Below are 27844 nucleotides of genomic sequence, written 5' to 3' on the forward strand. Positions count from 1 at the left end.
GTTAACCACTTCCGCACCAGGACAGGCAAAAATGTCTTTTCTCACAGGGGTTAACTAATTTTACTGCAAGGGCTGCCAACCCACCCAATGAAATGTCATGAGTGATTGGCCCCTTTGGCACTCCAGGGGTTAATAATGCAGCTGTCAGGCCAAATCATCAGCGAAGGAAAGCTTTTGTGCATGGGGTGGTTGCTCAGTCTTGTTGCTAAGCAACAACATCCAGAGGCAGCCAAACAGGGCCCGGGCAGGTGAGTGGAGCGCTGTGTGATGTGAGCAAATATTGGCTGATTTGGAGCTGTTCGGGCAGTCAGAAATTCTTTGAAGCATGGAAGTAGAGACATCCAGCCACGTCCGTAGAGAAAAGGCATTTAGATTGTACACTGCCGCATATACAACCCTGAGGGGTTGTACAGAGCGTGGGCGAACAGAGGTGATTGGTGCAAAGTATTGCACCCTCGTGGCTGATATGGAAGTCAATAGCAAGACACATGTATCCTGCAGGAACATGTACACACAGGATACATTGTGCTAAGGAGGAATAGCGGTGTGGCTATGGCAGTGATTTCTGAGACCCTTTGCCATCACGTTGCTCTATGGCACTGTAATCATACTAATTTAAAGCTTAAGGCACATAGGGATCTGTTCACTACATTGTGAAGCTGTCTCTGAAAGATTTCATCTCCATTCAAATGAAGACATAATAAATGTCTGTTCAATACCCATTATCTTAGGTCAGAGATTCATTGGAGTTATGTATTAAACTATTACTGAACTACGTTAAATTGATGCAAAAAGAAGCATTTGTATATCTCATTTTTTTTTCTCATTACACTACAATAGTGCCAAATGGGACCCTGTCACACAGAAACGTCCACTGATTCAATGGGAATAGCCATGCAATAATACCGCAATCTGCACTATCATAGTTTAATGAATAACCCCCTCAACATCAATGTATCATGATACTGTGGTTCAGTCTTGTGATGATTTGGGGAGTGTAGATAGTAGAGAATAGGGAAAAGCCACATGAAATGGAATTTTCCTAACAATTGTGATCTTCTCTCACTTTGTCTGGTCTGGTCTCCCTCACTCATCTATTCTACTAGGGGCAGGATATATCTATACAAATTCCCATAGCAAATTATCAATCTAGCCAGTCGGAGGCAGGTGAAAATGGGTTTCTACATTTGCTACTGTATGTTTCACCTGGAACTTTCTTTAACTGTGCATGCAATGTCTTGTATATAATGTATACCTTGTTCATTTATGTAACTGTACTTGTAACCATGTATTATTTGTTTTACTCTGTGCCCAGGACATACTTGAAAACGAGAGGTAACTCTCAATGTATTACTTCCTGGTAAAATATTTTATAAATAAATAATAAATAAATAAATATCATACTTTATTGAATATCATATACTGTAAATAATGACATTTAATATAAAATAATTGGTTCGATTTACTCACTTGCTTACTAAATTTGCACACTGCATGTCATTTCAAAGACCAAACAAAATCAGTACCGAAATAACATTTTGGTTTGAACTTGTGAATATTCTTTAATTAATATGGCAAGATGATTTTGAGCCATTTGGTTATTTACCACTCGAAAAGTAAATTCTTCCTTTAGAGTGCCGGGGGTCCACGTGCAGATCGCATACTGCTGCTAAAAAGTGAGGGTAGAGTGGCCCTTTTCTTGACCGCGTGTCATTATTAGAGAAGGGCGAATCCACCAAAATCCATTTTCCAGATTTTTTTTGAATTTTCAACTGAAAATACGTTTCTAGGTAAAAAATCCGGATTTGGTCGGTTTGAATCTGCACAGATTCATCAAAAAAACACCATTGGCTACAAACCTTGGGCGGGTTTGTAGAATCCCAAATCCAGAATCTGACAACGGGTTGCGGAATCCACGGAGTGTATTGGTAATAATAATTTTAAAAATCCATAAATCGCTCCTTTTGAGATCCGCTGAAATCAGCGGACTTAAGGAACCAGTCGATCCGCTGCAAATCCAAATCTGTAAAAAAATATGCCCATCTCTATTCATTAGAGCAGGATTGCGCAAAGTGGGGGCAAGGCTTCTGTAAATCTACCTTTCCTGGTCTGAGCTGCCTCATCGGCGTCACGTCGCCATGGCAACGCGGCGTCATTGGACATCATGACATCATAGGACGTCATGACATCATATGACACCGCAAAGCTCCGAGCCGGTAAGGGAAGGGGGCCGTGAGCAGGGGGGAGAGCTGACAGGGGGGGGCGCAAACAGAAAAGTTTGCGCACCCCTGCATTAGGGCACTGAAGAGGTTTATGGTCATGTGGATCACTCCAGGAGCAATCACATGACACGATGCCTTGGGTGCAAGCAACAAAAGTGGGGTGGGGGTGGAGGGAGCCACTGCTGTCTCTATCCTGATGGCCTCTCCATCGGAGTGGTTAGACTTATCACCACCTAGAATACCAGCAAGAGTGCATGACATACAGTACCAGGTACTTTATTAGGGCACTGAGAAGATTAAGGAATAGTTCCCTTTGTGTTGATATACAATATCCTCTTTATTTGTATTGTTTTATTAAATGGACAGCTCCTTCTGGGATGTAAGTAGTCCAAGTACAGTGGAATGGTAAAAGTAACTGATTGACACCTATTTTTTTTTAAATCAGACAAGTATAGGTACAGTATACATATTTTTAAATAATTTTTTAAACCTTTAATGTCTTCATAGTAAGCAAAACTTGGGGGGGGGGGAGGGTTTGAACAATCACTGTATAATGGGTTTTTTTTATGGATAAGACTGGTTGAGAGTCCTCAAAGCCAGAGATGTGGTTATTTTTATTTTGTCCATTGTATAGTCATCATTAGTCAAACAGATGAACATGAATGGCTGATATACTTGACTTCAGGATGAGGACACATACATGGTTGACAGGATTCATGTAGGTAAAACAACTACTTAAAGGGTGATCCAAAAGTTCTAAAGATGATAGTTGATTACACTAAGTTGTTTACATTTATTTTGAACCTAGTACGTGTTCCTACCCCTTTACGTGCACCAACAGAGCAGTGTAAGGATTCAAGAAAAACTGCTATCAATATGAATGTAAAGTTACACAATTCAGAGAAATGATGGTTATCCTTGGGACTTGCAATCCCATTGTATACATCAGGCTTACATTGATCAAATAAAACTTAGTTGACTCTTGAACCCATCATAACAGAAAGTCCTTTAACAATGCCACCAGGAAGAATAGACATGCTGCCTAGGCCTTGCTATACACAGTAGGTTCAGGGAGATTTTTGGTCATTACAATGCCAAGCCTATTAACTTGTCTTGTGCCTATGCAGCCTTCAGCCAGACACAAGCTGTGCCATGTATCTCAGCTGTTCTGTCTCAACATATTAAAAAGCACATTAAACAAGGGACTGTGAAGGTGAACGGGTTCATAAATCACAGTGTTTAGCCCCTAAGAGTGTTTGTGGCACGGTTTACACATTAACCGCGCTGACAGTCATGGAGTTTTATTAGCCTTTGAGGTGTCACGTGCGGCCGGGTTGGTAATAACGTACTGCAGAATAACTATATGTAAAACTTCCTAGCCTGCTCCCATGATCCTTTCTCTTTTTTTCCATCCAGCCGTCTTCTGTGCTATTTGGAATAGCTGATGTGTTTGTTCTGAATTAGATTTGCAAAGCCACAGTGCACTAAACATCTTGCTGGAGCTGACTGATTATTTTTCAAACTTTCTCCTTCCCGAGTTGAAGAGAGATTTGAACAGCAGGAGAGTAGAATATTCCTCTTGCTCAGGCACTCTGCCAGAATAGAAATGCCAGAATACAAAGATTGTGTCTAAATTCTCCTCACTTCCAACATATCTTAAAGGTGCAAAGCTCCCATGCCGGCAGATTTCTTAAAAGCGGAATAAAAAAAATCTGTGTTGGCTTGAAGTGTTGAACTGACACAATCAGGCTACTGGTGTGAACATGAAATTGAACAGCTTTCACCAATTTCACCAGAATCAGCTCCACCGATGCAATTGTGGTTAGATATATGACCCTTTTCTAAAATAGGGCTTTTTAATAGGCTTTTTAACAAACACCTATGGCAGAAAATGATGTACTGTAACGTCTTTAATGCCTGAGACTATCAGATAAAAAACATTGCAAAGGAATACCCTAAATGGGTTAACATGCAACATACAAAATCCACAAGCTTAACACAATAAATGTATCTATGTGTGCAAAGGTTTTAGTACCCAAGTGGCCAACTAGTCATGTGTTGACCATGACTAGGTTGTCACTTGGGTTTTTAAGGGGTTTATATAAATATATATTAATACGGCCAACATTGTTAATATTATGCATTTTTATCAATAATTGCAGGTTGGCTAGTCTTTTCTTGCGTACAGTATGTCTGTAGTGACCATTATATGCATATGCAAGATAGGCCTAGCACCAACCTGGGGTAGATTAAAAAAATTGGCGATATATTATCATTTGTATCCCAATATTGTCAAGTAATTGAATTTCGTGAGTAGCGTGTGAATAGGTAATTAGCTGTTAATTCTTAGTTTGCATACATTGGCATGCTCATTTGCAATACTGTGGTTAAATGTATTTGTAATTAGGTGATGCATACTCGAGTGCTAATTAGCAATCCTGGCGTTAAATGTCGCCCACACTTATCACTGCAATAACGAGAGTTATTGCTGCGTTATTTGGGCATTAAACCTTTAGTAGATACGGTAGTAAAGATAACTCTTTGTTTTTACCATTAACGCAGTTTTGAAGTTCAGCAAATCTAGGCCAATTAGTCTGTCCCTCCCACCACTGTAGGGGAAGGTGGCACAGAAGGAATTTACTTTAAAGTCCATGTAAGCTATACTTCCCAATCCGGATGGTACAGTGACACAAATTGAGTATATCTAGCCTGCAGTGCCTAATTGCATTGTAAATTATGAGGGGAGGTAGTTAAGGTGTTTTATTCAGATCCAGTTGAACGCTCTGTCTGGCTGCTCTCTGGTAGACATACTGGGAAGAATTGATTTTGCAATATGATGCACTTAAGACGTGTTCTTAATGTGCCATTAAATTACCATCTGTAACTGGCTACATTTCCTAACGCACTGGATGTGAAGGAGACTTCTGGGACTGATGAAATATGGATTGGTATTCTCCAGAGAGCAGCAGGGAATGCATTTAATCAGCTTCACAGGAAATCACCTCTGCCCAAATGCTCAAACCCCTTGCACCATGATTTGCAGTCGTCTCTGTCCATACAACTGCATCTGGATACAGGCAGCTTTAACAAGGAATTCTTAAACTTGACGTTTATAGGTTCATATGGCTCATTTCTCAGGGGTTTGTTATTGGCTCCAGTGCAAACAGTATTTGAATTCAATAGCAACACAACCTCCACACTGTAGAGATAGTCCACTCAGGATATTTTACCTTTGTACATCAACTTGACACCAACATTTACCCACTTGAGTGCACCTTTACAAATAGGTGTCTTTGTGCCTCTTTGACTTATTTAGTTTGAGTATTTGGATTAAATTAGCTTAGTTAAACGTCATGGATGATTTATCAGTGTTGTGCCACAGCCACTAAAAAGCCATCATAGTGGCTTTTTATGTAAGTTTGATACAATGTATCATGTTTTCACTATATATCAATTAAAGTTTTGGAACTATGTTATAAAACACAGCCTAAGAGAAGGCATGTTGGGACTGGGTCAAAATCACAGGTAGTGGGACGCAACCATGGATGGTTTGCACAGTATCTTCTACATCCAGATGGTCAAAGCTAATCCATAAAGCCAGAGAGCCTGCATTTTCATGCCTGGAACCCAACACTCATTAGATAGCATAGTCGGGACCCCAGCTCAGATGGAGGTTCATTTATCAGAAAAGAAGAGAGCAAAAGACTTCACCAGACTGCAGACATGCTGGTTTGCAGAGCCTCTCCATGGTGCAGAAAAGCTGAGCTGGTCTATAGTCCGCTGCCATGATCCCACATGACAGGAACTTTGAGTTCTTACTAGTAATTGTGCACTGGTATTTTGAATTCATCTGTTTCAGCTTGTCTTCATCCAGCACTGTTCAAGCCTGCCACCCTTCTTCAATTTCCTAATAGAACTGTCAAACCAAGGGGTGTGGTGGTGTGAGATGAGGGGTGTTATGCGAACTCTAGCGATGGTATCCACTGCGGCTCCCAAATCTCTATTGTAGTGATGAACAAGAGCACTGGAATCCACACTCTGACTCGATATGTCAGAGAAATCCAGGTTTGCCATCATAGCCTGGGGGTAAGACTCATCAACGGTCGATACCTGGTCACCTCCATGGACAAGGTCAATTTGGGGAGGGGGGTCTATTATTGAGAACAAAATGGAGTGGTAGTCTGACCAGACAACTGGGTCTATTGTTAGGTCAGAGATTTCTAAACCGGTCTGGAAATCAAGATTGTCCCATACTGCACACCTGTGAGCATGTGACCTGTATATGGGGCACGGGTTAATACACACAGCTATCTAGCTGATTCAATCTTCACCTTTCAGAGTCACTCAAATTAATAATATCTCTCCTCAATCTATTCAATATACCATCTGTCACGGACAGCACAATTGTGAGCACGTGATTTATCTACGCAACCAGGGTTAATACACACGGCTAAACAAGCCGACTCACCTTTCTCCTGCGCAAGGTACTGTACTTCAAATTAGTTAATATTTACCCCTTACTCTGTTACAATCTATATCTGCTACTGCCACCTAAGATAAACGCAAACAAACATATATATTTGACAGGGTCTTCGGTCTGTTTACTAAGGAAAAACAATGCACTTAACACACACAAATCTGTTGAAGCAGAATGTGTCAGATAAAGTCATTAACATAAAGCGTGCAACAGTTCAATTGGAGACTAAAGTATTACTTATTAAAGTATGGCTTTAATATACTAAAATATAGTGCTTCGATTACAGAAAAAGATTATTACAAGAACCTATAGTTATAATAAATGCAGACAAGTTTCTTAAACTAACAGGATAAACAGAAGCAGAAATCCTTATACGTTGCCATTTGTAATAGGTTCTTCCCAGAAAGGTCAGTGGGGTAGAAAAGATTCAAGTGTCTGATCCAAAACACACTTTTGTTGAATTCTAATTTTTCAATTCATACATGCAAGTTTTTATGCCCAAAGCCTTCCATGGAAAACATCATAAACCCACCCCTTTCATCAATCAGCTCTGGCTGACAGGTTTATAACCTAAAAAAAAACATTCTTTGGATTTAAAGTTTGCCTCAATATATAAAAGGCTTCATAACTTTCTTTCTAGAATGCTTAGACACACAACATCTTCATTATTGCGTCTGTGCACTCCGCATATGCGGCTCAACATAAAATATGACCACATAACATCTATTTATGCAGGAGAAACTGATATCTGGCCTTGGCATCTCCTAATCATCAAGTGTTTGGCATCATTTGATTCGTGTAATCGCAATGGTTATAAATATCTAGTTGTTATTCTTGCTAATTGGTGTCAGGACAAATAAAGGTGATGATAACGCTCAATACCACACAAATAATCTAAAGTAAGCACCAGGTGCATAGGGAAAATTAACATAGAATGCAAAAAGATGTTGACCAAGGTCACATAAGTCCCTTTTAGCACGCACTCATGGTGCAACAATAATGAATAGTAGGGAGGATATAGTAATACTTAGAGGAGCCTAACTGATGCAAGTCACGCACAAAAGGCAGGGCTACAGTATATGGCGACAGGACGTCTAACCTAGTAAATGTGGTATATGTGGTGCTTTTTTTACTGTTTGTTTACATATTATGTTTCACTAATAAAGTTTTGTGTTGTAAAAAAACTATTAGGATCACGTGACATATCCCGAACTAATGGAGATGGACTCTGCGTCAGCGTGACTGGCCTACGTGCCGCACGCTGATGACGTCATCCCTATGATGCGACGGAGGTCACGTGGCAGCCCCTGTGTACTGCCTGATACACCCTGATCCCTGTGAATGCGCGTCACTCTGCCGCGACTGCTTGCAGCTGCCGGCGCATGACGCCGCAACCCAGTTGATTAGAAGTGTTTAAGGTGGGTATAAATAGGCTGTTATTTTACTCTTGCTTCACCTTGATAAAGTACTATTGTACGAAACGCGTAGGTGCGTTCTATCTGTTCTATTTTTGTTCCCTGTATGTGTTTGCTTGCTTAATACACTTTTTGTTACTATTGCGGAGTGGCCTGGCTTTGTTTTCCCTGCTTCACATTGCAGGGCGTCTGCAGCTGTGCTCTATCTACACCAACTATCCTTCGTCTAACCTAGTAAAATGAAAATAATAAATGTTTATTAGGATATCAATACGCCGAAACAAGTGAAAAGTATGTAAAAGTTAATTAAAACTTAGAATAAAATATTCCCCAAGCTGGGAGATGCTAGTGCTTGTTAATGTAGGCCAAATTCATGTCATGTGATACATTGTTAACCATGCATTACCCGTACGTCTCACTATTATTGAATATAGGGTTAGCACTTCAAACATTAATGTAGGCCAAATACCTTTCTTAGGCCCCATGTCAATATGTGGTTAAGCTGCAAAAAGTCACAATGCACATTGACTTTTAATGCTTGACCACTTTTGACGTAGCTTGCCGATTTATGTGAATTTGCTTGGTTCACGAACTTAATGAAAATGTTGGCACATCTCTACAAATTTATGGGGCTACAAATCTTCTAATGGGAACTGGCTTCACATCGTATTAAATAAAAGCTACAGGTGGGCTCTTTCACTCTGTTTTTTTTTTTTTGAAAACTCGATTTGTTTAATTTTTAATTTTTACAAAATTATGAAAAAGTTAAATAACCACAAGAATGCTAGAATAACATAATAAAGCATGAAAAAAAAATGCTTAGAAGTAGTATAAAATCAGAGAAATTATTCGGAAACTAAAATTACATTTCAAAAGATATGTCAACAAATGCATCAAAAGTTTAACTCACAACTGGAACAAACTAACGAAGACTCTCAGAGCTGCTACCAGTCTAAATTCTTTCAAAACTAAAGTTGTCTAACATTTTAATCTGGTCTCTAATTGTCACATACTGTATGCCTATAACATGTACAGCTCAACCCCATTATAGCGTGATCTGCTACAACACGGAACCGCTTATAACGCTGTGTAAGCATGGCTCCCGTATACATTTTTTTTTTTTACATTTTTAAAAATATTTTTTTTTTCTTTGAGCAAACCTCTAGGATTTGCTGAGAGGAATGTTTGGCCACACACACACACACACACACACACACACACACACACACACACACACACACACACACACACACACACACACACACACACACACACACACACACACACACACACACACACACACACACCCTTAGTCTGTCACTGTTATACACACACACACACACACACCTCTCCTACACTCCCTGTACCTCTGCAGGGGGGGAGGAAAGAAGGGAGCTGGTTCCTGCCCGGCTTCTCCTGACTCTGTGAGATCCTCGCCCCACTCCCCCCTCTCGCAGACTCACAGCTTCTCTGCACAGTACACAGATCAGCTGCTGCTGCTGCAGATGCTGGGTAAGTGCTGCGTGGTGGTGTGTGTGTGTGGGGGGGGTGGGGTGCCGCTGGAGTTATCCCAGCTCTCCCCCTCTGGGGGACGCGGAACCCCTGATCGTGGCAGCCATTTTTTTTAAAATTACGAACCCGGTTATAACGCGGTCTCATTAAGTGGCCCCTGAGCACCGTGTTATAACATGGTTCGGCTGTATTATCTCTTACTGTGCATGCAATGTATTGTATATAATGTATAACCCTGCTTACTTAATGTAACTATGTATTTGTCATCATAACTCTATGCCCAGGACATACTTGAAAAGGAGAGGTAACTCAATGTATTACTTCCTGGTAAAATATTTTATAAATAAATACAAATAACTGGTAACTCCACAGTAGAGTTGAGACCTTGGCCTGGGTTTCTGGTTTTGCTTCTAAAAATCTTAAGGGTTTTGTATTTTGGAATGTTAGGTTCAGGTAGGTTGTAATTTCATACACCCGGTTCTGACCATCTATAAAAAATAAATGAAAAAGGCCATGGGAAGCTATTAATTAAGATGCCATTGTGTTAATCAGGCACTACTGTTCAGAAACCCCCATTCAAGTCAGTGAGACTTTGTGTGGGGGCACACTATTGCACATTAATGAATAACCGCCATAGAATCATAGACCACTGAGACCAGTGGATTTATATTGATGTTCTGCAGAGACCCATTTCCATGACACCATGATGCTTTGCATTTTTAATAAAAAAAATGATACTGTCAAATGCCACAGGTATATTACCTGCCACAAGTTTAGCTCAAACTGGTTAACCAACCCAAAACCAATGGATTTCCGGCAAAAGCAAAACATGTTTTATTTTTTAGAACTAAAACCAAAATGCTAGTGAAAGTGCCCACGCTTACAAATGAGTTATTTTGTTGCTTTTCCCAGTTTGGGTGCCCTGAGCTATAAAGCAAGTAACCACCCATGAATAGTTATTTAAATCATGCAATGCTTCTGGCTGTTTCTGTAGATTTATTGGTCATTCCCTTATCTGGATGTCCCCCGTTGAAAAAAGAAAAGAACATACTGTATGGTCAATCTAAGCAGCCCCACTGCTGAGCAACTTCCCCTCCAATGTGTTCACTTCCTACATCTTTGCCTCACTCAAAATATCTGATCTTCTCCCCACTGTATTGTATCAATACAGAGGATGTGAATCAGTAAGAGGTGTACAAAAAGTCCAAATCAGTCATATGTTTACAAATAATCCTTCAGCCGGTTGCCATGGAGAGAGGGGGTGGGAAATCTTGGAACATGATGGATGAATGCTGATTGCTTAAAATCAATAATCTTGGATAACAGTAGGGTACTACATACATTATGTTGCTTATTTCATCAAAGTACTCTGTGTTCCCCAGTCTTGGTTTACAATCCACCCTATAACAAAGAAGTGTTGTTGCAGCCTAAAAAACACTGACTGAAACCGCCTTGTCACTGTATCCTCTCACAGTAACGTCTACCATAAAATGTATAGCCCCCACTATACAGTACAATTGCAAACTTTTCTGACTATCCATATACTGTATTCTCCTGTATTTTTTAATATTGTAAAGGGTTGTGCATATGATCTTAACTATCTTAACACGGCTGCAGACAGCTTTCCCGGGGCCCAGGACTAAAGTTTCTACCGGGGCCCACCCAAACACGTGTCGGCAACCTTGCGAGAACACCCCCCCCCCTTCTCACAAACCTCCTCACTCTCACCCACCTCATCACCCTTTCCTGTCCGCCCACCCCTCTCTCTCACACCCCATCTCTCCCAACTTGTCCCTCCCCCCTTGTATTTCCCCCCCCTCTTCACACTTAATAACCCCCTCCGTAATACACACACACAAATAAATAAGCCCCCTTCCACACACACATGCACACACAAATAAGCCCCCCTCCACACACACACACATGAGCCCCCCTCCAAACGCACACACAAATAAGCCCCTCTACAAATACACACACACACAAACACACAAATAAGCCCCTCTACAAATACACACACACACAAACACACAAATAAGCCCACACACACACACACACACACACACACACACACACACACACACACACACACACACACACACACACACACACACACACACACACACACACACGCCACCCTACACACACTCAAGCCCCCTACACACATACACACACACCCCCCCTACAAACACACACCCCTACACACACACAAAAAAGTCCCACTTCCCCCTTGGGGAGAGTAAGGGGCCTGGCATGGTGGTATAAGGGGGCATGTGGGCTTACAAGGCAGAGCCCAGCAGGCCCGCAGAGGCCAGGCAAAGAAGCTGGAGAAGGAAGGGGCAGATGGGCGGGGCTGAGCAAAGGAGAGGGCACTTCTATCCTGCAGGAGGGAAGCGGCAGCAAAAAAAGGGGAGGGTCAGGCTTGCTTTCAGAGAGTGTAGGGTTGCTGGCAGGGAGGCCAGGCCCCTTGACTGGCGGGGCCCGGGACAAAAGTCCCAGCTGTCCCCCCCTGTTGGCGGCCCTGACAATTAATAATCATTGCCTGCAGAGCGTATCATGAATGATCATTCATGTAGTCTCTTTCTCATATTAACACCTTCTAGTTACATGAAATTAGACATTATATGTCAATGAGATGGCTTGTCTAGGAACTTATTGCTTTACACGTCAGTTTCTCAAAAGGCTATGCCACAATGCCACCTACACATAAGAACTGTGATGTCTTCGGGTGAATTCATTATGCAAAAAGAGGCCACCTGCTATTTTGAAACCTCGTTTCATTACCCAGTTCCAAGCAGAGAGAAAGCAAGCTCTGGAGCTAACACTACAGCAGATTGAATAGGAACAAGGAGAATATTCTCATGTTCAATCCGGGACATCTGATTGGTGGGTGGGTGACAGCTGGACCCGGGAATCAAATTCACTCGCTTTGAGATTTTTGGAAGGAAAAGTGAATTTTACAGTTTGCAATATCTTTTTTTATAATTTTTTTTTTTTGTGGCGTGCTGTCCTTTGCTGTTCCATTAACAAGGTGGCTATAAAAGGCAGCCTGCAGCTCATTAGTAGAAGCGAGAGGGATAACCGACAGGCACCGAGTGTATGAGTGTCAACGAGTAATGAAAAAAAATTGGATTCTTTGACTCATCTCAAGATATAGCAAAAACGCACTTCATATTAACTATTTCTCCACTGATTCACAAACTCCTCTCTCCCTGCTATACACATCATCAGCTAATGAATCTCAATCTGTCTCTAAATCGCCCCGATCATCTTAGTACTCCTCTCTTCATTTACACTATGCTTCATTACATTGCAACTTTGCCCTCCACTATCTCCTGCTATTGTAATGCAAACCATTCCCTCCCATACTCATGTCGGTCTCCCTGCATAACTTGTTGCTTTTCTTGTACTGACAATCCAATGAACATCTATCTTGCGTTTCAACAGCCAGCACAATGCAAGTACTAATTTCCTCTCTTCAAAAACTCTGACATCGAACCTCAACCTTGACATGATGTGATTCTTTTTTTTCAAGTTCTGCCTCACACCAGCATACAAAATGCACTACCTGTGCTTCTTTACATATCTCGCCAGTGATCGCAAGATTTTAATATAAATTTGAATACTAGTGTAGATGAGCAGGGGGTCTCCGGAGCAGAACCGCATTAATTTCAGGTCCGGGGACCCCCTGCTTCCCGAGATACAGGCCCTGTTATTTAAATGTCTCGCGTTACGTGACCGTGGGAATAAAATGCATAGGAGATACCGGCACCCCATAATGGGGCCTGTATCTCGGGAAGCAGGGCTCCCCAGACCACAAATCAATGTGGTTCTGCTCCGGAGACCCCCTGCACATCGACACTGTATTCAAATTTATATTAAAACAGCTTCATTACCTTAGCGGCTAACCGCTAAGGCAATGAAGGGGTTAAACCTCAATAGCCTGTTTCTTGGGGCAGAGGGGGTGGATGAAGGGGGTAGTAGTCCCAGGATGGGTGCTTAGGCCTGGCTGGAAGGTTGCGGGAGGAGTTAACCCTGTCACTGCCATAGCGGTGGGAACCGCTATGGTATTAAAGGGGTTAACAAGTCCCGCTACCCCCCGGAAGGCCTAAACACCCACCCTTGGGGCTACTACCCCCTTCACCCAATTCCTCTACCCCCAAGAAACAAAAATAAACACAACAACCCTACTACCCACTGCCGCTAACCCCAACAACCCCCATAACACATACAGTACAACCAGATATGGATAATAGCTGGTTTGCCCATTATAAAATCAAACATTAGCCAGCCAGCCTAAATAAAGTAAATAAAACTTTCTACTTACCCCTGCAATTTTGAAAGGTGTCCTTGTCAGCATACTGCAGGTCCATGTCCTCCATTGCCAGCAAGAGTACATGATAAATACAATCTAATGGCCTTAACCCCTTAATCACCTTAGCGATTAATAACCGCTATAGTAATGAAGGGGTTAACCTACCCTCCCCCGCTACCAATCCAGGAGGCCTAACCACCTACTCAAGAGCCACTATACCAACCCTCTACCCATTGATTAGCACAATTGTATATCACATCCATATAATATGAGCAAGATAAGCCACTATAGCACTCAATGGTCAACCTAATAAAAATCATTATGTCCAAAAATACACAAGAATTAAATAAATAAACAATCACCTAAACACTCCAACAATAATAGAACTAAATAGCCTAATAGTACACATCACAAAAATGTATCTATCACCAAAATAGCAAAATAATTCAAATGAGGTTATTCCAAAACATAACAATACAATTAAATGTATTTCTTTTTATGTTTGTGAGTGCCCATTGACTGCTAATGTATTAATCGGTGCCCCTTTAGGGTACAGATAAATACAGTGAGCAGGCAATGCATTTTTGGCAAATGCTTGTTTTCAATTGATTGTTATTTTTTCTATTTCTGTTTATTGTTAGGATTACATTGTTTGGAATTTGGATGACTTGTTTTTAGTACATTTTAGGATTGGCTAGCATTTTTTTTTTCAACTTGAATTTTATTAATTACTTGCATGGTGTACATACATAGCATACAATTGCAATAACACAGTTACAACCTGCTAGAGGTTATCCATGCATAAGCACTCTCAACAGGTGAATACAAGACAAACAGGGTAGACAGACAGACAGACAAACAAACAAAAACACAAACCACCAAACCAGGGGAGAAAAAGGCATGGTGGGGGGGGGGGGGGGGGTGGGGGATGGTCCTCTTGCCGTGGTTCCGTTGGATGCTCCATGTCCACTAGGTCAATGCTTTTGGGGTGGTTGTGTTCCCTTCAGATGTCTCGTCCGCATGTTTTTGTCTAACTGTGTCTGCGGCTCCCTAACCTGTCCAGTCAATTCGTCCCAGCGCAACGTCATCAAGGGAGAACGCACTTGCTCTTATTATTGCCATATCATGGACCTTTCCACCCCCAGTATATCTGCCTGGGCCAACCATGGCAACCAGACTTTTAGATAATTTGCACCAGTGTCATTGAACAAACTTGTCAATTTTTCCATCTGACAAACTGTCCCAATTCTATTCCGAATTTTAGCAATTACTGGAATCTCATTCTGTTTCCAGCGTGCTGCGATCTCCCCGCATACCGCTGTCGCAATGTGTGCCACTAACTTATTCTTCTTTTTGGAGAGACCCAGATGCGGCCTGTTGAGGAGAAACAACCATGGGTCTAACGGGATGTGCGCATCTAGGATTCTGTTTAGCCAATCTTTTATTGAGTCCCAGACCGGGGCGTTTTTGGGGCAAGACCACAGCATGTGCAACAGGTCTGCTTGCTGTCCACATTGACTTGCACACAATGGGGAGTAACTTGGCAGAAATTTGGCCAATTTTATGGGGGTGTGGTACCACCGCATCATAACTTTATATGCGTTCTCCCTTAAGGTCGTGCATATGGAGCTTTTGGAAGCTGCCAAGACAATTTTTGTCCACTCCTCTAAGTCCAATTCCTCCCCTAGGTCAGTCTCCCATTTAGGAATGTACCCTGATTTTTCCATCATGGTTGAGCCATAACCGGTCACCTCCTTGTACATTTGCGATTTAAGTAGCTTTGTGGATGTCCCTGATCGACAGAGCTTTTCAAAGTTCGTTAATTGGGTTTGAGGCTGAAATGTCTGATAAAATGCTCTGATCTGGAGGTATCTAAAGAACTCAGCATTGGGGATATTTTTGCTAGATTTAAGTAGATCAAAAGTTGGTATGCCTCTTCTGCCCTCCAGATCCACTAGTCTATTAATGTTTTTGTGTTGCCAGATAGAAAATTCCGCCGTGACAGACCTGGAGCAAATGATGGGTTTCCCCGCAGTGGGGTCATTCCTGATAATTTATGGGTCAATTTGCATTTGAGCCTGGTGGCCTCCCACACCGAGAGCGAGTTGGTCATTGAGGATAGTGGCAATTTGGCACCTAACCGCACCTTTTTGGGGAGCCAAATTAAATGTTCCAGCTTTACAGGGGAGCATAGTTCCCCTTCTAAAGCGACCCATCTTTTCGAGTCCGGGTTAGTGTGCCATTGCACAATTTGGCGTAATTGGGCCGCCTTGTAATAGGACAACAAGCAAGGTACCGCTAGCCCACCTGCCCCTGTCTGCCTGTGCATGATCTGTTTTTCCACTCTCGCCTTCTTCCCTCCCCAGATAAATTTATCTATCTCAGATTGGAGCGAGAGGGTTTCCTTCAACCTTAAAGGCACCGGGAAGGTTTGGTAAAGGTAGAGAAGGCGTAGGAGTAGATTCATTTTGACGCAGTGGATCTTCCCTATCCAAGACATTTTGTAAGTGGCCCATCTCCTAATGTCCACTCTCAGGGTTTGCATCAATTTAGGGTAGTTTGCTTGATACAGCAATTTAGATACCTTGGTTACATTAACGCCTAGGTATTTGATTTGATTCTGCTGCCAGTTGAAATTGAAGTTGAGGGTGATCAGTTTCTCCAAGGGTTTGGGTAAATTAATGTTCATAGCGTCTTATTTAGATTGGTTAATTTTGAATCCGGAGATCTTATTGAATCTCCCCAACAAGTCGAATAGGTTCGGTAGAGAGGTAAGGGGTTTAGATATTGTCAGGAACACATCATCCGCATACAGTGCCACCTTATGCGACTGGCTTCCAATGACAATACCTGTGATATCCTTGCTATCGTGTATCCGAGCCACCAGGGGCTCCATACACAATGCAAAGAGGAGCGGGGAGAGTGGGCAGCCCTGCCTTGTTCCGCTCTTAATTTGAAAGAGGTCCGAAGTGAATCCCTGATGGGTAACCTTAGCCGACAGAGCCGCATAGAGAGAGAAGATAGCTTTTGTCAACTTTGCACCCAGCCCAAATTCTCCAAGCATGGCCTCCAAATATGGCCAGTCTATCCTGTCAAACGCCTTTTCCGCGTCCAGACTGAGCGCCATAACTGGTATGGATCTTGTATTGGCTATTTCTAGCAGATCAATAATTCGCCGAGTATTATCAGTTGCTTGTCGACCCGGGATAAACCCGACTTGACCTGGGTGCACCAGTCTGGGCAGGATGAGACCCAATCTATTGGCCAGTAATTTAGCATAGATTTTAGTGTCCGAATTAATGAGGGATATTGGCCTGTACAGTCCTATGGGTCCTTACCCTGTTTGTGAATGATAGAGATGGACGCTTGGAGCATGTGCTGGGGAAAGGGGGTGCCACCCAAGACTTGGTTGAACATGCGGAGAAGATACGGAGTCAACTTGTTCTTAAATTTTTTGTAATAAAGATTCCAAAAACCGTCGGAACCCGGGGCTTTAGAGGGTTTCAGATTTTTGATAACCTCCGCTACTTCCTCCGTTGTGAAATCCCTTCCCATTACCTCTCTATCCTCCTCGCTCAGACCCGGCAGATTCGCGCCCTTCAAGAAATCCATCAGGGCTTTCTTGATACCAGGGGAACGGGTCACCTTCCCTCCATCATATAATTTTTCATAGAATTTCTTGAATTTGTCCACAATATTTTTAGGGTTGGCAGAGAGTATGCCTGATTGTAATCTGATGGCTTGAATATTATAATTCTTAATTTTTGAGTTGTTCAGATTGGCCAGCATGGTACCTGGCTTGTTTGCTTTTTCAAAGAATTTCCTCTTTGACCATTTTAGCGATTTCTCGGCCTGAGAGGTCAGGAGCATATTCAACTTAATCTGAGCATCTGTCATTTTTTGGAGAGCAGCCGCATCAGGAGATCTCTTATGCTGGTCCCAGGATTCCCTTATCTCGTTCTGACTTTCCAAAATGTTTGCGTTCCTCTCTCTCTTTCTCCTGGCCGCCACGCTAATTAGAACCCCTCGTAGTGTTGCTTTATGTGCCTCCCAGAGGGTTATATGGGAGCGAACACTTCCTTCATTTTCTCTAAAGAAATGCTTAATTTTCCCTCCCACCATCTCCAGCAATTCAGGTATTTTTAGTAAGGACTCGTTCAGTTTCCATTTTGCTTCCGGTCTGTACAGCCCTATCTGCGTGCCCCTTAGCTCTATGGGTGCATGATCTGACCACAAAATATCGTGGATCCCAGAATGGGAGATCTTCAGGACTAGTCTACTAGAGACAAAGAAGTAATTGATTCTGCTAAAGGAGTCATGTGGGTGTGAGTAAAAGGTAAAGTTGTTGTCTAACGGGTGTAATTCCTTCCAGACATCGACCAACTGCAGCTCCCTCAGCCCCCGTTCCAGGGCTTTAGGCCAACCCTGGGGGAGCCCGACCTGTCTAGGGCCGCGTTCAGTACTGTATTAAAGTCACTGCTACTATTAGGGTGCCTTTAGCATGCTTTTGAATGTGGTTAGCGTTTTAAATTAATTAATAGTTTTGTTGGCTAGTGGTTTTATTTATTTAATTGATTTGTTGGCTAGTGGTTTTATTTCTTGAATTGGTTGGACAGGTGTTTATTTAATTTTATTCTTATGTTTTGGAATAACATCATTTTTATTATTTTGCTGTTTTGGTGATAGAAAATTTGTATTCATGTGTACGAATAGGCTTTTTAATTATTTTATTGTTGGGGTGTTTAGGTGCTTGTGTATTTCTTTTATTATTGTGTATTTTTTCCCTTAATGATTTGTATTAGGTTGACCATTGAGTGCTATAGCTGTAGCGGCCATTATTCTAAAACTTTGCCTGGTGTACCGCTCGGAATACCCCTGTCATGGCGCGTGATGTTTTCCAACCGTACCGCCATTGACTCGGGTTTCTATCGAGTGCAGAAAATTGCATGTTAGCGTTGTCTGCAATACCGTCTAGAAACTCAAGTGGGCAATCGCGAGTTGTTGTCTTAAAAATCTAATAGCAATTTAACCTACACAGTACAGCCGTACAGTTCTGCAAGTCTGTGTGTGTGTGTACAGTAATTGTAATTTGAAGATTTCTATTTGAAGCCGAGATTAACGTTACGAGTTCATACTGTATAGTCTGGGTCTCCTTAGCCATACACAGATTTAAAATATGAGGACACATACAGTATACAGGATAATAAAGGGAAAAGAAGTAATACAAAAATACAACGTTGCGTCTTCTTCCGAATGTAAAATATTTTTTCCACCCATGCTTGTACAGTATGTCTAATTGGTACCTTGTTGAAACGCATATGCGTCATCACATTTCTATATGTATTATTTATTGTTTATTAATCAATACTTTTGCTAGGCTTGCTCTTCTTTTCATACTGTTTTTATTTAATGCGCATGCGTGTATGTCTCATAGGAACCTTGTTGAAATGCAAAGGCGTGTCATCACATTTGAGCGCATGCGTGTATGTCTCATTGGAACCTTGGTGAAACGCATATCTGTGTCATCACATTTAGGCGCATGCGTGTATTTAAATTTTTTTAAAAAGCAAAGCAATTCATCTGTGATAAGCCCTCTTTGGAGAATCCCCCACACATTCAAAGTGAATTTCAAGTTTAAAAAAACAAAAACCGAGACATCCCTTTTTTAAGGACTGATTTAAATAAACTATAAACTGAATTGTGTTTTTGATAAGTTAACACTTTTTGCCATTCTTTCTTTTTCTTTGGGGTGGGGTTGTTTCAATGATTCTCGTGAATTTGAAGAAGACTTTTTTTTATTTTATCTGGATAATCATGGAAGAATGAAAAATACAAATCGTCATGAATAATACAAATTTACAATCTTTATCTTCTTCGTAACGGCTGCATTTCATGCTGTAGTTCTTAGTTCTTTTGTCATTGAGAGGGGAGGAGGTTGTGTAAATTAGTGGCTTATCATGCCCATATTATATGGGTATGATATAGCACTGTGTCAATCAATGGTAGAGGGCGGGTATACTGGCCCTTGGGTGGGTGGTTAGGCCTCCAATGTGGGTAGCGGGGGGCAAAGGTTAACCCCTTAATTACTATAGGTGTTATTAATCGCTTAGGTGTTTAAGGGGTTAGGGCCATTAGATTGTTTTTTTTATCTACTCTTACTGGCAACTGAGGACATTGACCTGCAGTATGCTGATGAGGATGCCCTTCATGATGGCAAGGGTAAGTAGAAAGTTGTATTTACTTTATTTATGCTGGCTGGCTAATGTTTTATTTTGAATGGGCAAATGAGCTATTATCCATATCTCGGGTGGTAGAAGCATATAAATATGATTGCATTTGAGTATGTGGGTAATGTTAATTTATTGAAGGTACTTTGCACAGACGAAAGGTTAGTTGGCTAGAGTAGCATTGTGTATTTACCCTGGTTGCATATCTAAGTCAAGTGCTCACTTGTGTGCTGTTCGTAACCGTTGGCATATGGGGATGGAGTTAGGAGAGATATTGCTCATTTGAGGTGAAGAGTGGGACAGCTGTTTTAACCCTTGTCCTGTATGCAGGTCACGTGCTCACAGGTGTCGTACATGACACCTTGTTTTGATTTTTTGTTTCCTTCTCTAAAATCCAGATCCTGGTAAAGATAAAGGACCTGGCCGAGATATCCCAGATTTCCAGCAGCCTAAAACTAAAGAGAGTTAAAGTGCGAGTTTAAACTTCAGAGGATTAACCAAGATCTGTGTTATACTGTATTATCAAACGTATTACACTATTTTTCTTCTCATTTCCACACATTACCTGGATCAACACGTGCACCCAAGAACCAATGCCAAGTTTTGATATTACAAGGATTGAGGGTCTTTTGGGATTTTGAGAAGTCTGGCAATGTGTAAAGGTATTGCCATTTATAAGTGACACCTTGGGAAACGCACAACAGATCCAGTATGCATGTAACATTCAAAGAGGCACAATACTACAGGTCTTGTCACAATTCTCCTATTTACAGCTTCATATATTGTTTACATGTATTGTACAGTAGGTTGGGTTACCTCTTAAAGAACCAACGTGAGAGTTGTTCATAGATGAAATAGTGGTCAGAGCTTTCGAAACTTTGAAGGTCTCTTCTTCATGGGAATAAAAATGACCACTGATAATTTTCACTATATTCTAGACAAGTTTCCGCAATGATGGTGTGCAAACCCCTACAAACTTAAGCAAAGTGAACTCAGAAGTCAAATCCCATGATATGTTTAGCCTACAAAATCTAAGTAACCGACACCTTTTGTCAGCAGAAACTCATACAACCATGGGTATTTTTCAATAATTTTTCGTTTGCCCTAAAAAATGAAGCAATCGGCTAACCTTTAACCACAGAAGTACCTGGCATTATTTAACTTTTGCAAGATAAATTGCAAAATAGATTTCGTACATACAGTATAGTGCTCAGCATAAAATCGATGAAGGCTGTTTGTGCAAGTAACAATCTTCACTGTATGGGTGGTACCACCCACACAATCAGAAAATAAAGTTAATAACCATAACTATAAATATATTAGGATGAAAGCAATTAGCTGAGCAATTTCACTTTGTACGTTAGAAAAATAAAATCATGTCAAATGAGACAGAACAGTCCTAATATTGACTTTATAAAATATGAAGGTTATTTACTAAAGTCTTCTAGCTGCAAAATTGGGGGGGAATCCAGTGCAGACGCATTGCACCAAATCTATCAAAGGAAAACAAGGCCATTATTTAATTGGTTTATTTTTCTTTGCTATATATGGTGCTGTGTTTGTACTGGTGTTGCTTCAGTTTTGCAGCCGGAAGACTTTACAAACGATTTTGTTTTTATGCCTTATCTGTAGTATAAATGTAGCCAGATTTACTGCCCCCGAATCTGTGCTCTGGATTCTGCAGGTTTCCTCGGCAGCGCGAACATTAAGTCACGCTACATCTGTAAAGTCTGGTGTTTAGCATTATATCGCCTGCCTGATTTCATATGGTCATTCTGCTCCATTTGACATGTATCCTTTGGTGCGCCCGTCTAGTAAATATGAGACCAAGGAGTTCATTTGTTCAAGTCCCAAAGCCGTCAAAATCAGCACTTCAATTAATCCCATTGATCTTAATGTGAATGGTTTATTTGATGTCTGGGGCAGTTTTCTTGCTCTAGTTTTGATCCAATCTCACAGCTTGGATACTTGGATAGATAACCCCCAAAGTGTCTCATTTGAGCCTCAAACAATTTGTTTCCAGCCCAGAGACAGCGCTGACAAAAGGACTGTACATCCAACTCCCAAAACATATTTCATGTTGTGTGAGTCATTTGGAACATGCATCTCTTAGCGTCAATCAACAATGTCATTTGTGGGAAGGTTACATAGACAACATGGGGATACTTTACTTGACAGACACATCGAGCAGAAAGAATTACATTCCACATGTTTTATGAGCTGCTGTTTTACTTTTTATGCATCGATTAAAAGAAAAGAAAAAAAACATTAGATCTGATTTGGTGAAAACTCATATAACAAAGAGATGCTGACGGCAGAATTGTTTTTCATTGACACACTGAATGCCATAAATACATTGAACTTTATTTACAGATCCCAGCGGAATGGGACATTTGGTCGTGGACGTTATGTCGCGATCAAATCACCGCTGGCAGTCGGATCTTCCGCTGCAGCCGATCCGCCGCTGGAATCCACACCGCTGGACTCTTCCAAAGTGAGTTTTATTACTGTTTAGGGTAAGGAGTTAATTGAAAAGGTTTTAATGCTTAGGGTAAGGGGTTAAGTTAAGGTTTTTAGCGGTTAGGGTAGAGGGTTATTTTAAGGGGTATTAGCAGTTGGGGTAGGGGTTAATTTAAGGGTAAGGGCTTAGGGTAGGGGTTTTAGAGTAAGGGCTATGGGTAGGGGATTTTAGAGTAAGGTCTATGAGTAGGGGGTTTTAGAGTAAGGGCTTAGGGTAGGGGTTTAGGCACTTACCTTAGCGGTGAAGTGGCTGGTGGTGGCAGTTTCCGGCGGTGGGGCGAGTCACGGCAAAGCACCGGTGGTCATTTGGTCATGGCGAAACAGCCGCAACCCAATATCCTAGATACCTCTCCCAGTAGCTCTACTGATCAGAGGTTGATTTTGCTTGCCCATGCAATAGATACGTTTGCTGCACTTCATGTCTCACTATAGAGGGACTTCTTTAAGGCTGTGCTGATGCAGATCCCCCACTTGACACCCTTTCATCTCCCTGTGTCTGTCAGCAGCACTACCAAAGCAGTCAATATCCCTGAATAAATAATGACTCCTCTGCAACCATCTGAATACTAAAGTCCCGAGAGGATTAAGGGCATAATCACGTTTTGAAGCAGACGCTCTCACTGCTCTTCATGGAAACATCTCCTTAAGACTCGTTTCCCAGTTTATCCTCCAGCCCCCAGCACTCTGAAGATAATTGCTGTGTGAAGATTCAGGCCTTGTGTGCCGTATGAAAGAATTCTGCCCTAGTAATTGCAGAATTTAGAAAAGCCACTGGAAGCTGCCAGCTCTTCGACCATAAAAAATAACTCACTTTAAAAGTTTAGTCTTCAGATGGAGGGCTCAGTGCCCTTCCCTAGAGACTTTATAACATCTGACTGTGATTATAAAAACCACAGGCCATTTCTATTATACAGCAAAAAAAGCACAATTATAAGAGGGGATTTGGAGACCAGGTCCAGAATACCTAATCTCCACATAAAAGTCTAAGCATGTTGTATATATATATATATATGTGTATGTGTATGTGTGTATGTGTGTATATGTGTATATGTATGTATGTACATCCCAGCCTCTGTCTAAAAGCTGTGTTTAAAACAGCATGCAGTGGCTTGAGGATTGGCTTGTGTAATACGAGCTTGAGACAAAAGGTGGCACTGAGTGCTCATTTGCATGTCATTTCCCAGAATCCCTTGCTGCAGTGGAAGCGCTGTATGCTGGGTGACAATGGGGAAAGACAGGGTTGCAGACCTGTCTAAGACATGCAAATGAACATACAGTAATATTTACAGTTGCTTTATGCTTTACTGTGGAGGGTTTTTGTCACTTTTTTTACCCACCATAACCTTAATGACAGTATATATATATATATATATATATATATATATATATATATATATATATATATATATATGTATATGTATATGTATATGTATATGTATATGTATATGTATATGTATATGTATATGTATATGTATATGTATATGTATATGTATATGTATATGTATATGTATATAAATGTGTGTGTGTATATATATATATATATATATATATATATATATATATATATATATATATATATATATATATATATATATATCATACACATTTTAAGTTATAGTGAGTGAAAAAGGCGACAAGAAACCTCCACCGCATGGCATATAGCAAATAAAAAGATCACTTGTGAGCACATTCACATGTCTTAGACAGGTCTGCAAGCCTGCCTTTCACCATTTTCACCTACCATACAGTGCTTCCACTGCACTGTATTCTGGGAAATGACATGCAAATGAGCACACTGTGTCACCTTTTGCCTGAAATCCATTTTTACATAGCAACCTTATAAGCTAATACTCACTGTTAACACAGATTTTAAGCACAGCATGGAAATCAGTGAGTGTTTTCTCCGGCTTTGCATCTGATTCCCATGCTGTGCTTAAAAGCTGTGTGAGCAGTGAACATTAGCTTATAATGTAATGATGGATGTAATGTATGTAATGATGGATTTTGGCAAAAGGTGACACGGTGTGCTCATTTGCATGTCAATTCCCAGAATCCCTTGCTGCAGTGGAAGCACTGTATGTTAGGTGATAATGGTGAAAGGTAAGTTTGCAGACCTGTCTAAGACATGTGAATGTGCTCACAAGTGATCTTTTTATTTGATATATATATATATCTCCTTGAATACAAACAGAAGGAGACAAGCGACAGGGTACCTTTGGTGGTCACATATAACCCACACCTAGGAGCCCTACGCAAGATCGCCAGGAAACTACAACCGATCCTCCAGGAAGATACAAGACTGCAACAGGTCTTCCCTGAAGCCCCCTTATTATTATACAGACAACCCCATAATCTCAAGAATATTATGGTGAGGAGTAAAGTATTCAGCAGTACAACTGAATGCGGGACAAAACCATGCCAGGACCCAAGATGCAAAACCTGCGCAATGCTCTACACAGCGGACACAATACAAATACCACACAGGAATCGGGAATACAAAATCAGAGGAAGGTTCACCTGTTCCTCCAGCAATGTCGTGTACCTCATCATGTGCATGAAATGCCCAGGGGGCTGCTACTACATAGGTGAGACAGGGCAGGGGCTAAACAAGAGAATGAACCTGCATCGCCACAGCATCACACGCGGTACAAGAGACAGTCCTGTTGGCGAACATTTCTCTGACTCTGGCCATAAGATGAACGATCTGAGGGTTGCCATACTCAAAGGTAATCTTAAAACCCCGAAAGAGAGACGGTTGCATGAATACAAATTTATGCAACTGTTCGGGACACTTAGCAGTGGCCTAAACAGAGATCAAAATTTTATGAGTCATTACTGACAGCAGTGAACTCTCGTCCCATGAGCGCTAAAGGCCATGTCTGTACATATTGTGCTATATGTATGCACACACAGCTGTCTCTCACACATACTAATACTCCTTGTTTTTCCATCCCTATACACCAATAGGGACCACTAAGTATCCACACACACTATTAGTTGTGCTACAAACTCTCACATTTCCACACCCACCCACACCATTTAAATCCACTCCCACTCCACACACACCTTGTGTAAAGCACTGTATATACTGTGGGCTCTCCATTCATTTTTATTCACACTGATACACATACACACTCTTTCTTCACTTGCTTTCAGTAACCTTTTGACACCTCTAGCCATAAAACACATCCACACCGGGGGAAGGAACAGCACAGATAACATTCCAAGAGACACTGTTTTTAAGTATACCTTTTGCTTCATTCATTGTAACATCGCCGGAAGAAGAGATCAGTGTATCTCGAAAGCTCGCACAAATAAAAGCATTTCGTTAGCCACAGAACGGTATCATCTATTCATTTTTTGTTTATATATATATATATATATATAGCAACTGTAAATATTACTGTATGTTCATTTGCATGTCTTAGACAGGTCTGCAACCCTGTTTTCCCCATTGTCACCCAGCATACAGCGCTTCCACTGCAGCAAGGGATTCTGGGAAATGACATGCAAATGAGCACTCAATGCCACCTTTTGTCTCAAGCTCGTATTACACAAGCCAATCCTCAAGCCAATGCATGCTATTTTAAACACAGCTTTTAAACAGAGGCTGGGATGAGATGCAAAGCCATTAGACCTACTCACATACATGTTTCAACCTTGATGGGTATCATCAGTGTGAGGCTGGTTTTAATGGCAAGCAGGTTTGAGACTAGACTAGGTAATCACCACTGTCATTAAGGTTATGGTGGGTAAAAAAAGTGACAAAAACCCTCCACAGTAAAGCATAAAGCAACTGTAAATATTACTGTATGTTCATTTGCATGTCTTAGACAGGTCTGCAACCCTGTCTTTCCCCATATATATAATCCCTGCACATCTCCAACATTTTCTACAAGCTCCTCTCGTATTTTGACATACACAACAGAAATACAATTGACATTTCTGGGGGTTACAGTGTACAAGGGACAATGAACTGAGGCAAGCATCTGCACCAAGAACGTTTGGCTTTTTATATAATATTTTAGATGGAGCTATCTTTTTTAAGTGACTAGTGATAATCATAATTGATTTTATTTGTTCCTCAGAAAGCTCGTTTTTGTGAAATGTAAAATGCTGGCCTTTGTGATAAGACATTGTATTGACATGCCAACTTTTTTGTATTTGTGTTGTTCTAAATATTGCTGTTTACTGCAGGTTGTTCGTTCTTTTTTGTGGGTGATTGGAAGCCTTTGGACAGAGAGAAGATGCCAACAACTTTGAAGATGTACATTAAGACATACTGTGATGTTTACTTATGGCAATGGGGTCTGCAACATTTCAATGAAGAAGAGCCATTTTATAAAAAATGTCTTCGTCCAAAATATTTCGAGAGCCGCAACACATGCATGAATATTACACCCCCACAAACACATACATATACGGTGAGTCCTCGCTCACCGCCTTATCCGACGCCGCATAATACTGTCCGTCGGATGCATTATCCCACGTCGGATCCGCTTATACAACTGTCACCGCCGCCGATTAACATGGACCCGCAATCTGATGGTCCGTTAACCCACGGCGGTTTGCGGGACGCATTCCGTCGAATAAGCGAGGACCGCCTGTACTATACACACTAATAGGTATATACTGTACAAGCATTAAGATTCGACAAACTTACTTTAATCAGAATAAAATGCATCTCACAATAATAATTCCCTTTATTTTGTTTTGTTTTTCACATTGTGTTTCTGTGCAAAACAGTTCGTCATTTAGAAATACACAATACATACATACACTACACCCCCCCCCCCAATAAACACGCACACACTACCGCCCCAAATTATATATATCACTACACGAGGGGAATATTTATCACCAACTCAATACTAATATATAGTATAGTATTGCTCAAAGCTGTAAACTGCAGCAAGCATAAAATGTGGGAATCTGTCCTGCGCTTCCGTGTGCAGAGTGGCAGTCTGAGATTATGTCAGACACTGGGGCAGCGCATGAAGGAGCTTTGCTTGGCCACAGAATTGACCGGTGCAGGGGGCTGTTGTTAGCTTACCTCACCTGCTTCTCCGGTCTGGGGCCTGCTCACCTCGGCTGCTCCTGCGTGCCACCGTCAGAAGAGTTGCAGGAAACAATGGCGGATTTCGGCGCAACTGCGCATG

The 27844-nt window shown here is 41.3% G+C and overlaps 1 long non-coding RNA gene across 1 annotated transcript; it reads left to right on the forward strand.

Annotated features, from left to right (window-relative positions):
• The first annotated feature begins 205 nt into the window (after positions 1–205).
• On the forward strand, positions 206–27338 carry LOC142494579 (uncharacterized). Its single transcript, XR_012801543.1, has 3 exons — positions 206–248; positions 22539–22659; positions 26883–27338. It is a non-coding gene; the product is annotated as an uncharacterized LOC142494579 (long non-coding RNA).
• The last annotated feature ends 506 nt before the right edge of the window (positions 27339–27844 follow it).

This window comes from Ascaphus truei, chromosome 5 (assembly GCF_040206685.1).
Source record: "Ascaphus truei isolate aAscTru1 chromosome 5, aAscTru1.hap1, whole genome shotgun sequence".
NCBI classification, from domain to species: domain Eukaryota; kingdom Metazoa; phylum Chordata; class Amphibia; order Anura; family Ascaphidae; genus Ascaphus; species Ascaphus truei.